Here is a 16,024-nt window from a genome sequence, read left to right as displayed (position 1 = left end):
GACTAGTGCCTGTGTTCTGGTGGATGAGGCTGGATCTTGTTTTTCTAGTGGGCAGGTCCACGTCTGGTGTTGTGTTTTCGGGTGTCTGTGACCTTATTATGATTTAAGGCAGCCTCTCTGCTAATGGGTGGGGTTGTGTTTTTGTCTTGCTAGTTGTTTGGCATAGGGTGTCCAGCACTGTAGATTCCTGGTCGTTAAGTGGAGCTGGGTCTTAGTGTTGAGATGGAGATCTCTGGGAGATTTTCACTGTTTGATATTACCTGGAGCTGGGAGGTCTCTTGCGGACCAGTGTCCTGAACTTGGCTCTCCCACCTCAGAGGCACAGCCCTGACGCCTGGCCGGAGCACCAAGAGCCTGTTATCCACACGGCTCAGAATAACAGGGAGAAAAAAGGAAAGAAAGAAAAAAAAGATAAAATAAAAGTTATTAAAATAGAAAATAATTATTAAAAAAATTAAAAAGTAATAGAAAGAAAGAAGAGAGCAACCAAACCAAAAAACAAGTCCACCAATGATAACAAGCTCTAAAAATTATGCTAAAAAAACCCCCAAAACGGACAGACAGAACCCGAGGACAAATGGTAACAGCAAAGCTATATAAACAAAATCACACAGAGAAGCATACACATACACACTCACTAAAGGGGAAAATGGGGGAAAAAAAAAAAATATATATCGTTGCTCTCAAAGTCCACCTCTTCAATTTGGGATGACTTGTTGTCTCTTCAGGTATTCCACAGATGCAGGTACATCAAGTTGATTGTGGAGCTTTAAGCCGCTGCTCCTGAGGCTGCTGGGAGAGATTTCCCTTTCTCTTCTTTGTTCTCACAGCTCCCAGGGGCTCAGCTTTGGATTTGGCCCCGCCTCTGCGTGTAGGTCGCTGGAGGGCGTCTGTTCTTCACTCAGACGGGCCGGGGTTTAAGGAGCCGCTGATTCGCGGGCTCTGGCTCACTCAGGCCACGGGAAGGGAGGGGCACGGAGGCGGGGCGAGCCTGCGGCGGCAGAGGCCGGTGTGACGTTGCACCAGCCTGAGGCGCACAGTGCGTTCTTCCGGGGAAGTTTTCCCTGGATCACGGGACCCTGGCAGTGGCGGGTTGCATAGGCTCCCCGGAAGGGAGGTGTGGAGAGTGACCTGTGCTTGCACACAGGCTTCTTGGTGGCGGCAGCAGCAGCCTTAGCGTCTCATACCCGTTTCGGGGGTCCGCACTGATAGCTGCGGCTCGCACCCGTCTCTGGAGCTCCTTTAATCACCGCTCTTAATCCCGTCTCCTCGCGCACCAGGAAACAAAGAGGTAAGAAAAAGTCTTGTCTCTTCAGCAGCTCCAGACTTTTCCCCGGACTCCCTCCCGGCTAGCTGTGGCGCACTAGGCCCTATACTAGTGAAGTTTTCAACTATAATTTCTTCAAATATTTTCTCAGTCTCTTTTCCTCTTCTTCTTCTGGGACCCCTATAATTCAAATGTTGAAGCATTTAATGTGGTCCCAGAGGTCCCTAAGACTGTCCTCAATTCTTTTCATTCTTTTTTCTTTATTCTGCTCTGCAGTAGTTATTTCCACTATTTTATCTTCGAGGTCACTTATCCGTTCAGGCTGTGTTCACGCCGCCAACCCCAGTCCTCTCCCTGCGCTCTGACCGAAGCCCGAGCCTCAGCTCGCAGCCCCGCCCGCCCCGGCGGGTGAGCAGACAAGCCTCTCGGACTGGTGAGTGCTGTGAGTGCTGGTCGGCACCGAACCTCTGTGTGGGAATCTCTCTGCTTTGCCCTCCGCACCCCTGTGGCTGCGCTCTCCGAAGCTTCCCCTTCCACCACCTGCAGTCTCTGCCCGCGAAGGGGCTTCCTAGTGTGTGGAAACATTTCCTCCTTCACGGCTCCCTCCCACTGGTGCAGGTCCCGTCCCTATTCTTTTGTCTGTTTTTCCTTTTTCCTTTTGTCCTACCCAGGTACGTGGGGGAGTTTCTTTCCTTTTGGGAGGTCTGAGGTCTTCTGCCAGCGTTCAGTAGGTGTTCTGTAGGAGTTGTTCCACATGTAGATGTATTTCTGATGTATCTGTGGGGAGGAAGGTGATCTCCGTGTCTTACTCTTCTGCCATCTTGAATCCTGTCCCTATCAACATTTTTTTTAACTCTAAATTCTGAAATAATTATAGACTTACAGAAATTTTCAAAAAGATTACAGAGAGGTCCCATCTACATTTTCAACTAGGTTTTTCCAGTGGTAACATCCTACATAACTACAGTACATACTGAAAGCAGAAAATTGACATTTGTATACTTTATATGCCTTATGTTTCACCAGTTTTAATATTCACTCATTTGTGTGTGTGTGTGTGTAATTCCATGAAATTTTATCAAGTGTATAGACTCATGTATTCCTAATGATTTTTAATTAGTATGTTAAGTACGAATAGATTTATCTGTAGAAAAAATTTGTTCCAAATTTGTTTCAAACAAATCAAGTCCGTGATTTTGCAAAGGTGATGTACCTCAGACAGAAGCGTGCATGGTGGGGTGAACTTGCACAAGGTACTCTAGTTGTACCTTGATCATACTATATGGTACATTCCTAAAGCTATATTTCAGCTGTATATTGACGCATTATAGAATTAAAGGGAAAAGGGACATCAAGCAATGATTTTCAAAGCTCCTGTGAAGACCTGTCACACAATAAAGGGGTTAGGCTTATTCCATGTCAGTTGAGTGGCTGTTAAGAGAGGTTGGAGACAGTTATAAGAAACAGCCTCCTTGGGACTTTGACTCAAGGAAATTTTTTCCAGGAAGGAAAGCTGTGAAACAGTGGAATTTGGCTGCCATGAGAGTAACAGGCAGGAGTTTTCAAACAAAGGCAGAGTGACCACATGTCAAGAGGGGCTTATAGGGGATTCTTAAAGTCTGGATTAAAAGACCACTAAAGTTCTTCCCAACTCAGGCTCTGGGATTTTATATTATATTCTAGAGTATATTATATTCTGGACTATTCTGGAGCATTCTAGGATTCTAGAGTATATTCTATATACTCTTCCTGGAGGAGGCAAGGGAGAGAGAAGAGGTGGAAGGAAGTGCTAGTGGTCCTAGGGGCACTCATGTAGTAAAGAAATAACCGAAAGCAGTTATGAAGGTATATGTTCAAATGCTGTCTCTGTTGAACTCTTCCCATTAACTTTGTAAAGAGCATGATTGTATTCAGCTACCTATTTTCATAGTTATTTGATAGTTATTTGATAGTTATTTAGAGGTTTCATAGTTACTTCTGTTACTCTTTATCATTCTCTCTTCTTTGCCTTTGTCTCTTTTCTATTGATAAATTGATGATACTTGTTTTACTCTAAAGAATGCTTATCTACTAGGCTCCTGATACTGTTTTGACTGCTTTGTTTCTAATCTAACTTGAATAGACCTACGTTATCGGCTGGTGAGTTTACAGTTCTTTAAGTCACAAATGTTTGTAGATGGTGAGGATCCAAGGAGCCTGAGAGGTACTGAGAAGTAGCTGCTGTCATGCTCTGAGACCTGGTGTAATTAGGGGCCTGTGTCAGAGTGGAAGCCGGTCCCATGGAGCTGTAAAGGAGAACATCTGCTCCAAAACCATTTACAGGGAAAGAAACGTCATGTATATCTGTTTGGGTTCCATCCAATTTAATAAAATGGGACACCCAAACACAGGGACTTAAGCAAATGGAGATCTATTTATTTTTCACATAACAAGAATTTGAGAGGTAGTGATTGCCAGCTTTAGTTCAGTGGCTTTATTATGTTAGGGCTGTGTGTCTGCAGGTTTCTTGCCTTTTTCCTCATGGTTACATGAGGGCTGCTGCAGCTCCAGTCAGCACATCTGTATTCAAGGAAGGAAGAAGGGAGAAGAGACAAGGGGAAAGGAGGAGAGGGAAATTGGAAGGGTTGACATAAATTTTTCAGGAAATTCAAATGCCCTCACAATGTCTTCCCTCATATCTTACAGACCAGAATTTTCTCTTCTACCCACAGTTTTGGGTTACACAATTTGACTGAGCCATTTGTACGATGCTTTAACAATAACATGAGAGGAACCAAGAGAGGGGGAACGGAGAGTTTTCTACAGTGTGCAGATGGTTCAAGGATATTAACCTGGAAATGGACTATGGATCTCCATTATACTCCAGATGGAGTATAGCTCGCCGTTTATTTGTAGCATTCTCCTTATATGCTCAGTTATGTCTGGGATTAAGAGAAAGGATGTAGGGGGATACGGATTCTGATAACTCTCCACTGAACTGAAATGATCTGCAGTATAGGATAGGAAATTGGTCCTAAAAACTCTTCTTGTGATTTTGCTGCAGCCATTCTCTGGAAAATGATCAGTTTAGAGCAATTTCTTCATCCTCTCTCTGTTTTTTTTTTTTTTTTTTTTGTAAACATGGTGAGATGACATTCTGGGCTGTTGCATTCTGGAGCCCGACTATGTTTCAGGAGATTGTTCTTCTCCATTTGAGAGTTGTATTTCAGTAATTAAGACCAGAGCTTGACTCTTTGGGTCCACAGTGTAACTAAATTAAATCAGGGATTTCATGGAAAGAACAATAAAAGCCCAAATTCTGTTACTACGCTATTTTCTTAATATGTCTGAGCATGCAGATCTTTTAAGTGGTGATATAAAATAGGCACTATATTCTTGGGCTCTAATATTTTAGAAAATGTGTTTGGCAACATAACTCTGATTGTTTAAGGGGACTTTGAGCATCTGATGAGGGAGGTTTGAATTAGCCCCTTTTTTTAATGAGGCAAACCAAGGGTCAGGAGAGTTGACAGACTTGCCTGAAGTTTCTCGATTAGAGCTGAGATTCATGGACCTTCCTCTTCCTTAGGAGGATGCCCTATGCTACTGCTAAACTCCACAAAGTGAGTAAAATAGGGTGTATGTAGGTAAAGAAATGAGGCCCAGATTGAAAAATTATTCTGGAGGCCCGAGGTCACTGTGGTTTGGTGTTGGTGCTCTGCCCTTGTGACTTAGTGTATGTGTGTGATGGAGTGATTTAGACGAGAATCCTTGAGCTCAGTCTTCCAGTGGATGTGGGTGCTGCCTGTCTGCTACTGCATCCCAATGCAAAGGGGACACTGGCCTCACATGTTTGTCCTCCTGGATGTCCACCAGGTCTTGACAAGCCCTTGCCCTGTGACCACCATTACATATCTGGCTACTAGGGGCACACAGACCCCGCTGACCTGGCCTTGCAGAGGGAAGACACAGCCATGTTCTCTCTTAGCTCCCCAACCCCGAGAAGAGAGTGAACATTTACAAACAAGCTTTCACTAAGGCGGCGGGGGGTGGGGTGAGAGTTTAAAAAGATGGAGAAGCTTAGAACGAGAGTTTCCTTTAGCAGTAGCACTTTGGACCACAGATGGGCTTGGCTGGCCCAGCCTCATTTTTCTTTATTTCCATCCTGTCTAAGGGACTCTGTCCAAGTCTTCTACTCCAAAGCCTGTCCTTGGAAGTTTCTCCTTTCCCTTTTCCCTTGTGGGTGCCTGTCCTATCCATTGTGGAGGTTCTGCAGATGGGATGGAGGAACATGGGCCAAGGCAAGTATGTATGTGTTCACTTCACAATCAGAGGTGTTTCTTCATGGATGGCAAAAGCTGGATTTCCCATATTTTTAAAATGCCATGATTTTTTTTTTTTTTTTTTTTTTTTTACGGTACGCGGGCCTCTCACTGTTGTGGCCTCTCCCGTTGTGGAGCACAGGCCCTAAAATGCCATGATTTTGAGTGGATATTGATAAAATAAGAATAAAGGGCACAGAAATGTTTTTATTTACATTCTTGTTTTCATCTCCAACTCTCTAGTATCAAACTTGACACTGCTCGAAACATACTATTATATATTATGTATATGCATATACATGCGTATATATCCACACACATGCACACATGTATTTTATGCATATACACACATATCTCTGTGTTTGGGATGTAGTTGTTTAGAATACTGGAGTAATGGATTGAGCATACTTTTATCCATTTGCTTTCAATTTAAGCAATTTAGCTTATAATAATAGGTTTTACCATGAGTTATAAAAACAGACAAACTCTTGAACACCGTCCTCCTTGGGAAATGATACTTAGGAAATCATTTAAAAAGGAAAAGAAAGTTATAAAACATATTGCTGTGTTGTTTTGTTTAACATACAGGTTTTTTTTTCATTTACAGTGTATAAGTCCTTTTCACACGTATTGTCTTATTTCATCTTCACAACAACCCTCCAGGACAGGTAGTTTTATTTTTCCTCATTAGTTTAGAAATGAGGGAACAGGCTTAGAGAGATGGTGTGGTTTCTTTAAGGTTGCACAGTGAGAATGAGAGGGAGAGTTGGGAAAGTTTTGCTTAGTTTGGAAAGCAGGGAAAGCTAACCCCGAAAGATAGGACGCTGGTCAAAAAGATCCACAACAAAGCACTTGGATGTGTGTGTGCTTTGGAAGAGGGAATGGGAAGTCCAGGTCTTTAGCTCCAAGTTCAGTGTTTTCTTTACCACACCATCACCATTCCCCAGTGGAAGGACTTTTTAGTAACCTGTGGTTTGCCAATTTGTTGAACATCGTGGAGGCTTTACACACTCTAACTACAGAAACTATGGAACAGGATAGAAAGTGTCTATGGCATAAGTTAAGTTACAAAATAAAAAGTTATATCCATAGTATAATATAGATGTGTAATATATATACAAGGATAAAACATGGGAAGGGAATATGGAGAACTAAAAACAGATGTCACTAAGGGGATTGTAAAACATTTTCATAGTATTTTGTCCTTAATATAGATAGAATTAACAATAAAATTTAAAAATCCAATTACTAATAAAAATAAGCATTTATTGAGTGCAAGGATTGGGCCTAAGTACTTTTTCATGCCAAATTCTATGTAATCACAACTCCATGAGGTAAATATTATTCTAATTTCTACTTTGTAGATGAGAACCTTATGTTTTTCAGATGATTGAATAACTTCTCCAAGGTTAAAAAGCTAGAAGTCATGACGGGGGCACTTGCATTTAAGCCCTGTTGCCTCCAACCCCAAATACCAACAGTCCTTCAGTGTGTGTCCCGCAAAGGGGACAGTCAGTCGTTAAATCATCCAATTCATCTTACTTGTTGATGTGTCTCCACAGACTCTTTTTTGTCTCATCATGGCTGAACTTTAGTTGATTGACAGGCACTAGCCATTCGCAGAGTGTCTAATTAGGAACTGTCTGTGGACCATCCACACATACTAGATGTAATGCATTGAGGAAGTAGAGATTTACAGCCTCCTTAGCAAAACAAGGATTCAGAATAGCGGAGGCTGCTGTGAAGAGTGATTCTCAGCATCTGAGCGTGCTGCCAGCTCTGGGTCCTCTATAGGTTTATCTGCAGCCTTGAGCAGAATTTTAGCTTAGGTGGTAAAAATTTAGCTTAGGTGTTTGAAAATCCATGGGATGTGGAGGCATGGGGAGCTGCATCTCCCATCCCAAGGAACAGCGCTAGCCCCAGGCTTTTTCCTAAATCTCCAGGAACAAAGCCAGTATTTTATTGCTTTTGGTCTGAGTTCGTAGGATAAATACCTCAGTTCTCGGCTGTACTTTGGTCAGGCTTTAACTCTTTGCTGTGCAGAAAAGAAAAGTCCTCTCTCGGCAGGAGGGGGCAACCTGAGTTTCTTGGTTCTAATTGGGCTAGGATTTTCTTCCCGAGACTTGAGTAATGAGTGCATTGTAGAAATATCCTTTTTAGTTGCAGTTTACAGTGTTGCTGGTCTGTGTTAGCAGATTGCTCCTTGAAGGAGAGATTTCCAGAAGGCTTTAGAGGATAGAACACAGAGCTGTTCTTTCCCATAGCCCCCATAAAAGAGCTGCCAGGTCTCTCTCCTTCGTATGATGGAGTTTTTAATCTGTAGGCTTCAGACACCTTACTCCTTACTTTTCCCATTTTCTCTTTCAAAGCACATGTACTTTCAAGTGCTTTGTTTTGGATCTTTGTGTCCTATCTTTCCTGGTTGGGTTTCCCTGCTTTCCAAACTAAGCGAAATAGAATCGCCCGTCTCTGTCACGCCCTCCTTTCTTTTACTGCCCTCAGTTATTTTAAATCTCGCGATGTGTTCTTATTCTGGGACTTTTATTCTTTGGTGTGAAATTGGGCCAATATTAATGTTCCTCAACACTATGCATAGCATTTCTCATCTGCAAAGCACTTCACAAAGATTAACTATTGAATCCTCTCAACATCTCTTATCCTGTGGGGACAGTTAATAGTTGGCTAACAATAGGAAAGAGAAGGAAAATGATTCTTCCTCTTTCCATAAGTGTCTTTGAGCTTCAAAGCCTATTTCCCACCATTAGCTAGGATACAGAACAGGGGAGAGAGAGGAGAGGAGAGATTTTGAGAGGAAATCCCTTTGTCGTCTCATGAAATTCTCTATCAAGGACTTTGGTGCAGGTTTGTTACGGGATAAACTGTGACGAGCCAACTTTGTTTAAGGACTTAAGTATGAGCTTAATTCTAATCCTAGTTTTCCTTCTGAGGGAGAACTGTAGAACGTTAGAGGATCTTGGAGATACAGTAATTCTATGAATTGACTTGACAGATGCAACAACTAAGGCAGAGAAATGTCAGATTATCTCAAGGTCACACAGGGCAAGACTGGTTTGTTCCCTGGACTGCCCTTGGCATCTCTATTAGGTAAGATGCCCAGTCACCCTGAAGGTCTTATGAGAGTGTATTAATTGATTGTGTTACTGGCTAGTGCTGGGCTTAGATTTGGGGCCGTGCTCAGCGTCTGTCTATTGTTCCTGAGTGAGGTGAAGTTACTTGCCGCAGCCCCAGCACAGCTGGTGTGTGGAAGAAAGATGGAAGAACCACTCTTGTGCAAAAAGGCTGTCTTAGTACATGTGGAGAAAATGGGATATAGAATACATCATTTATCTTTGAAGAGAGTCAACAGATATTTGATTTAAACAAACACTCCATTATGGTGTTCAGTGTAGCAATTCTATAATTATAAGTTTTATGGCAACTCCCATTACTAAGCCATTTTCATCCCTCTCCGAGCTGTCTGAAAAACTGTAAACTGGGTGGAAATTTTCACGGCTGGACCCTGCCTGGTAGAGAATGGATGGCTTCTGGGAGCACAGGGAAGGAAGGAAGATCTCACCAGCTGCCTCTAAGTTATTGTTGAATGGGGAAAAACGTAAGCGTATTCTTTTTCCACTTTGCAAAGGAGTTGAATGTTTCTCTTCTCCGTATTGTGAAAAACAAGGCAGAAAGACCTCATTTTCAAAGCTGTATAGTCACTAACAAAAGGGGGGAAAATGCTTTCCTGAGTCACTTCTAAGCATGCCGTGGATGGGGCTGCTCGATTTCAGCATCTATCTGCCTTGCCATGTTTGCCTTTTACATTCTCCTCTGCTCTGGCTTGATCATTGTGTTCTTGAAATCCTAGGCTTCTGGAGTTAGATAAAGGATTTGAAACCCTCACTTGGAGGAGAGAGGCTTGGCATGCATCCTAGTTTGTGGACCTAGCCTCAAAGGTTAAGTGGATCAAACTGGTTTTGTACAAGGTTGATACAGTGCCACATGCCAACAGGTGACAAACACATTTTTAGGACACATAGTTCTAGAACGCTATTCTAGACATTTAAAAATCTGCCCTTACTGTGTCTTGAAATGTAACTTTTATTACTTAATCATGAGCAAACTTCTTCCTCTCAACTCAGTCACATGACTGTCTTCTCCACATGTCGTGTTTTTGACTCTGAACCTCCTCACTCCATCCTCCCATGGATCTTGATTCCAAGTCATCTTTCAAGGCTTACCTCAGTTTCTTGGTTTCCTCTATTCCCTCGAGCCTCTCCTGATTATCTTAGGCTATAAGTAAGTTTCCATTCTCCAAATTACTTGCCATACTGCCAGATTAAAATAACTACTTAAAAATGTTTTATATGGTTTGCAAATTGTTTCATATGCATTGCCTGTCTCCCTACCTAGATTATATGTGCTTTGGGAGCAGCGATCATCTTCTGTTATGTAGCCAGCCTTAATATTCAGGAGAATTTTAAGACATAGTAACTGCTTAATCAAGAGATGTTGAGCTGTAACATAGTATGTATGGTAATGTTTTCTTTCCCTTATAGGCTGTGAGGTCTTTAAGGATAAATCTTTTTTTTTTTTTTTTTTTTTTTTTTTTTTTTTTTGCGGTACGTGGGCCTCTCACTGTTGTGGCCTCTCCCATTGCGGAGCACAGGCTCCAGACGCGCAGGCTCAGCGGCCATGGCTCACGGGCCCAGCCGCTCCGCGGCATGTGGGATCTTCCCGGACCGCGGCACGAACCCGTGTCCCCTGCATCGGCAGGCGGACTCTCAACCACTGCGCCACCAGGGAAGCCCAAGGATAAATCTTTTAGTATTTCATCTTTCTGTGCCCTACACTCATTTGATGCTTAATAAATATTTGTTAAATGAATAATTTGTCATTACCTGAGAGGCCATTTGTCTTTAGTTTCCCTCCAAATCTCCAGGTGCTCAACACTCTTAGAGACATTGATGACTTTAGTTTTTTTTTTTTTTTTTTAATACTTATCTATTTGGCTGCCCCGGGTCTTTGTGGTATGTGCAGGATCTTTAGTTGTGGCATGCAGGATCTTCTTTTTTCAGTTGTAGCATACAGGATCTTTAGTTGTGGCTTGTGGGATCTAGTTCCCTGACCAGGGATCGAACCTGGGCTCCCTGCATTGGCAGCGTGGAGTCTTAACCGCTGGACCACCAGGGAAGTCTCGATGACTTTACTTCTGATGGATCATCTTCATCGCGCCTGCTAATTATTTGTAGTGATCATAGGTGCTTGGGATTATTTTTGGATGCCATTCTTTTCCTCTGATACCCATGTCTTGGCAAAAGTTGTTCCTGTGGAAGGTGCCCATTGTGCTATTTTTTCTTCATCCTTCATACACAAAGACACAAATTTGAAAAATAGTATTATTGCCCTACTATGCACCCTACTTCCTTGTGATATTACTTTTAGTGTCCTTAAACTTTATTGGGAAGGAAGTGGAGATAAAAACATTGAAGAAAATATTCTCAAAACACTGACCTGTATAACCTGAAGTTAAAATTCCCACAGTCATCCCCCACCTCCGTTCCTTCTCTGATGCTGTGGACCCCTGACTGTACAGCTGTGCGGTGCTGTCAGGGTGGCCTTCCTGCATTATTTTTCTTTATCATGAGGGATCATGGATCACTTTGCCAGAGAACCTCAAATCCCAGCTGCTCTGTTGGCCTAGTTAACCTTTCTTAAAAATTGATTTCCTTACTTAAACTCATTAGTATTATTTCCTAAAGTAATAATAAATTTATTTTTGAGTTGGATTCTGTTATCACCCTATAACTACCCTTCAGTAATGAAATTATTAAAATATGATAATTTACATAGTTCCTCAGACATACTAAGTATTCTGAAATATGCAAATTGGAAGAGATATTTCATTTATCTCTTCATTGAACAGACGTATACTCAACATTTCCTCTGTGATATTTTGTGAAACACTGCAAAAGGATGCATCTTATCTCTGCTTCCTGGAGACTTGAAATCTAGAGCGTGATCGGAATGATATCTAAGTTGAGGATCTAAGACCTGAAATAGAGGCAGAGGCTGCACTTCTGTGGTCTGGGGTCTCAGAGACAAGAAACATTTGTTATGATTTTGAGTAATCTGAGAAGCCTTTCATAAGAGGAAGCTTTTAAATGACATCTTGTTGGTTGAGTAGATGAAGAAGGGGATGGGGTGGGGGTTGGGGAAGATTACTGTAGGCCAAGGAAAGAGCTGGAACAAAAACCAATGGATATAAGTGCACGTGTAGTTGAAGGAGAGGAAGGCTGCAGCCTGGGGAGGGATGTTGGGGGCTGCTCTTTGGGTGTATGAGGGATAACAAAACAAAACAAAAGATTAAGACACTCTTTTCCAAAGTAAGAAGTGATACTCATTCCTCTATTTTATTTCTTTCTGCTGAAATGATTAATATGGCAATATAATTAACATTGTTCCTATAGATGGACCAAAAGTGCTGATGCCAATGCTAAGAGAAAGAAGGTGTTTGGAAATACAGCAGTGAATCACTGGTGATCCACTCTGATGGACTGGATGAGCCTGGGAGGCAGATACTCAGTTAATCACTGGAGTTTTTCTTGACAGACAGAAAAGTCTTCATGGAATAGCAAATATTGCAAAAACTCGAAGTCAGGGGTCCTGAGGTCTGAACTTGCTATGTGACTCTGGGGAAATCGTTTCATCTTTCTATGTCTTAACATCTTCATCTGAAAAATGAAAGAGTCGGACAAGAAAGCCTTTAAGTTTTTTTTGGCTCATCCTATGATGCTCTTGGCCAGTGTTTTTCAAGCTTCCTCTCAACATCTGCTTCATTCAGGAGCCTCACCCCTGAGAGTCAGTATTAGGAGGTAATTGTACTTTCTACTAAGACTCTTATGCTGCCCCATTTCCTCCAAGGATTCTTCTGCAGGTAGTTCATGCTGAGGAAATTTGCAGAGTCTTTCCAGACTGATCCAGCCTGCACTGATCTCACTTTCCCACTCTAGAGTATTGATTCCTGGAGGACAAAGACCTATTTTTAAGGTTTTCTTATTTTTTCAGTACTGAACCCCATGGAATGTTGGACTTAACTCATTTCAAGAAATCTTTATTGAGACTTCCTGGGTGTCACATACTGGGGACATAGAGACCAAAATTTTCCCTTAAGGAGCACTGCCCATTTGGTAGGACATCCATGCAAATGAAACAAATACTTGGCAATTTATCAATTGATGGAATGGACATTTCATAGTTTTTCAAACTCGATGCCCTAAATATTTACCAATTTTCCCTACTATCCCAATCAATATCTACTATTCCAATCAATATCTTTGAAGGAATATAAGGTGAGGGATGAGCAAAGATCATACAAGTCATTATCAATTTATTGAGCACCCACAAAGCAAAGGATAACTTGTGAAATCTTGGTATGAGTACCCTCCTGATGAATTGGCCATAGATCATATTCAGTTGGTTTCTATAACTTTAGGGTGGAGTGCCTTGTTTTACCTTTTTCCCCTCCTCTGGCTTCTGTAATTTTTGTCTGTTTTCTCTCCTTCCCTCCATTTCCCTACTCTTTGACCAGTTACTTCCCTCATCCTCTTAAATGTACCTTTATTGAGGGTTAACTATGTGTCAGGCACAGATCATTATTTTACCTAGATCATTATATAATCCCAACAATAATATTTTTATGGAGACGGAAACTGAGGCTCAGTGATACTAAGTCATTAGGCCAAGGTCACGTAATAAAGAGCAGTCTCTAAGAGGAATCTCGATCAGTGCGATATATCAAAATCCAGCCTATACAACTTCCTCGCCAAGCAGCTTTCTTTCATCAGTTAAGTGTGCCTGAAACTTTTCAGACAACCTCTAGAAAGTTAAGAAGACTGTGTCTTCTTTTATAACAGATATAATTATTTGAGAAACCAGTGACTAAAACTTGCAAAGTCTGCAGGAAAGACCTTCTGGGCCCTTTGGAGAGTTTTGCCAAGTACCAAACATCTCTTCAAAGAAAAGAAACAACAATTATGATAAAAGAGACTGGAAAATAAGAGGAATAAACAATGTAGTGATTGAACTGGAAAAACCATAGCCCATCTTATATTTCCATTTTATAATGATCCCCAATCTTCCCAGGCTTTTGGAGCCTGTATGTTATCTTAAAACACTTTTTAAACTTTGGCATTTTCATCGCCTTTACAAGAACAGCCATAATGAAGGGAAGACTCTTAGCTGCCATGCGTGGAACAATTAATTGTGTTAACCTGCTGATGTTCCAGACCACTTCCTGCTTAGAAACAGAGGGGTGAACCACCTTTGTCGTAAGGATTTTTTTAAAATATTATTTTCCTGGAAGCTGCTTAGAACGTTGTACTTTTGATTTTTTTCTCAGTTGAGCTGAGCTTGAAAATAATAATGTCAATTCAGAGTGAAATATAATTCTTATTGTCACTTTAGTTTTATATTATCTACTTACCCAGTTGTGGTTTGGAATTAATCTTGGAATCATACCCAAGTTTAACTAGTTATTGGACCCCACTGAATTCGATATTAATGATTTGATTGGGAGACCTAGGGACCTAATTCATTGTCTTTTTCCTTATTTCATGAGGCTCTCACATCTGGCAGTAAAATTTCCCTTAAATCAGAGGAAAGAATGACTTGTCAGCTAGCTCCCTTTGAGACTTGATCTAGAACCCTTCTGATTTTAGAATTATATTGCTTAGTGTTTTCGTCATTTATCGCTGCACAATCTTAGTCCAGGGCAATAAAAAGAGGAACAGCTGTCTTCACAATCCTGATCCCAGACCTCTGCAGAGTGGTAACATCAACCACTATGGAAGATGCTGAGAGGTTCCAGTACAGTCCCCAGAAAAGGATGAAGGGGAAACACACCTGTTATAAATTGTGCTAATGTTGTGATTTAAAGTAATATCATGTCCCTTGAAGGACCTAAAATTGTGCTGAATTATATCATGACCAACAAATATTTGTTTAGTATTTACTATGTGCCAGGCGTAAACTAGGTACTAAGGATCCAAAACTAAATAAGGCACAGACCCTTATCCAATTTATCAATTGATGGAATGGAGTTTCCTTATCCAACCAGAAACTGGGGAGCATAGAGTTTCCTTATCCAACCAGAAACTGGGGAGCATAGAAGTTTTCTTTTTTTTTTAAAATAAATTTATTTATTTATTTTTGGCTGTGTTGGGTCTTTGTTGCTGCGCGTGGGCTTTCTCTAGCTGCGGTGAGCAGGGGCTACTCTTCGTTGTGGTGCACGGGCTTCTCATTGTCGTGGCTTCTCTTGTTGCGGAGCACGGGCTCTAGGTTCACGGGATTCAGTAGTTGTGGTGTGTAGGCTTCAGGAGTTGTGGCTCGCAGGCTCTAGAGCGCAGGCTCAGTAGTTGTGGCGCGCAGGCTCAGTAGTTGTGGCACACGGGCTTAGTTGCTCCGCGGCATGTGGGATCTTCCCAGACCAGGGCTCGAACCCATGTCCCCTGCATTGGCAGGCGGATTCTCAATCACTGCACCACCAGGGAAGCCCTAGAAGTTTTCTAATGAATTAGAATTGTAAGGGAAAAGTGTTGATTGCATTTCTTTGTTAGTGGAAATAATAAATTCAGATTTGAAATAGTCAGTTGTCCACTATTCGTAGTTTTTCGGCTATTATGTAATACCTTGGAATGGAGTTGATAGTTCACATAATATGTATATTTTAAATTTATAAGGAACTGCCAAACTTTCCCCAAGTGGTTGTCTCGTTTCACACTTCCACCTGCAATGTGCGGGAATTCTAGTTGCTCCAAGTTGTTGCCAACACTTGGTATTATTAATATTTTTAATTTTACCCATTCTAGTGCCAGTAGGTGTACAGAGGTATTTCATTGTGGTTTTATTTTACATTTCTAGATGACTTGATATTGAGCACCTTCTCATGTGGTCACTGACTATTTAAATCACTTATTTTGTAAAGTGTCATTTACCCATTCTAAATTTTATTGTTTGATTTATTATTTATCAAATTGAGAGTTTTGAAATATATTCTGGATGCACGTCCTTTGGCATATATATGAATTGTATACATTTTCTCCCAGTCTGTGGCTTACTTTTTCATTTTATCAGTGGTGTCTTTCATCAAATGAAAGTGTTTAAATTTGATAAAGTTCATTTTATCTTTTTTTTCCTTTTATGCTTTATGCTTTTCATAACCTATCTGAGATGCCTTCAAGGTCACAGAGATTTCTACTATGTTTTCTTCTAGAAGTTTTACCTTTTATGTTTAGATGTATGGTACATTTTGAATTAACTTTTGTGTATGGTGTGACATAAGGGTTAAGGTTAATTTTTATCCATATAAATATCCCATTGTTTCAGCACCAGTTGTTGAAAAGACTATCCTTTCCTTCGCTGAATTTCCTTGGTGCCTTTGTGAAAATCAAGTGACCAT

Source organism: Orcinus orca, chromosome 15, assembly GCF_937001465.1.
Source record: "Orcinus orca chromosome 15, mOrcOrc1.1, whole genome shotgun sequence".
NCBI classification, from domain to species: domain Eukaryota; kingdom Metazoa; phylum Chordata; class Mammalia; order Artiodactyla; family Delphinidae; genus Orcinus; species Orcinus orca.
Note: the sequence above shows the minus strand (reverse complement) of the source record.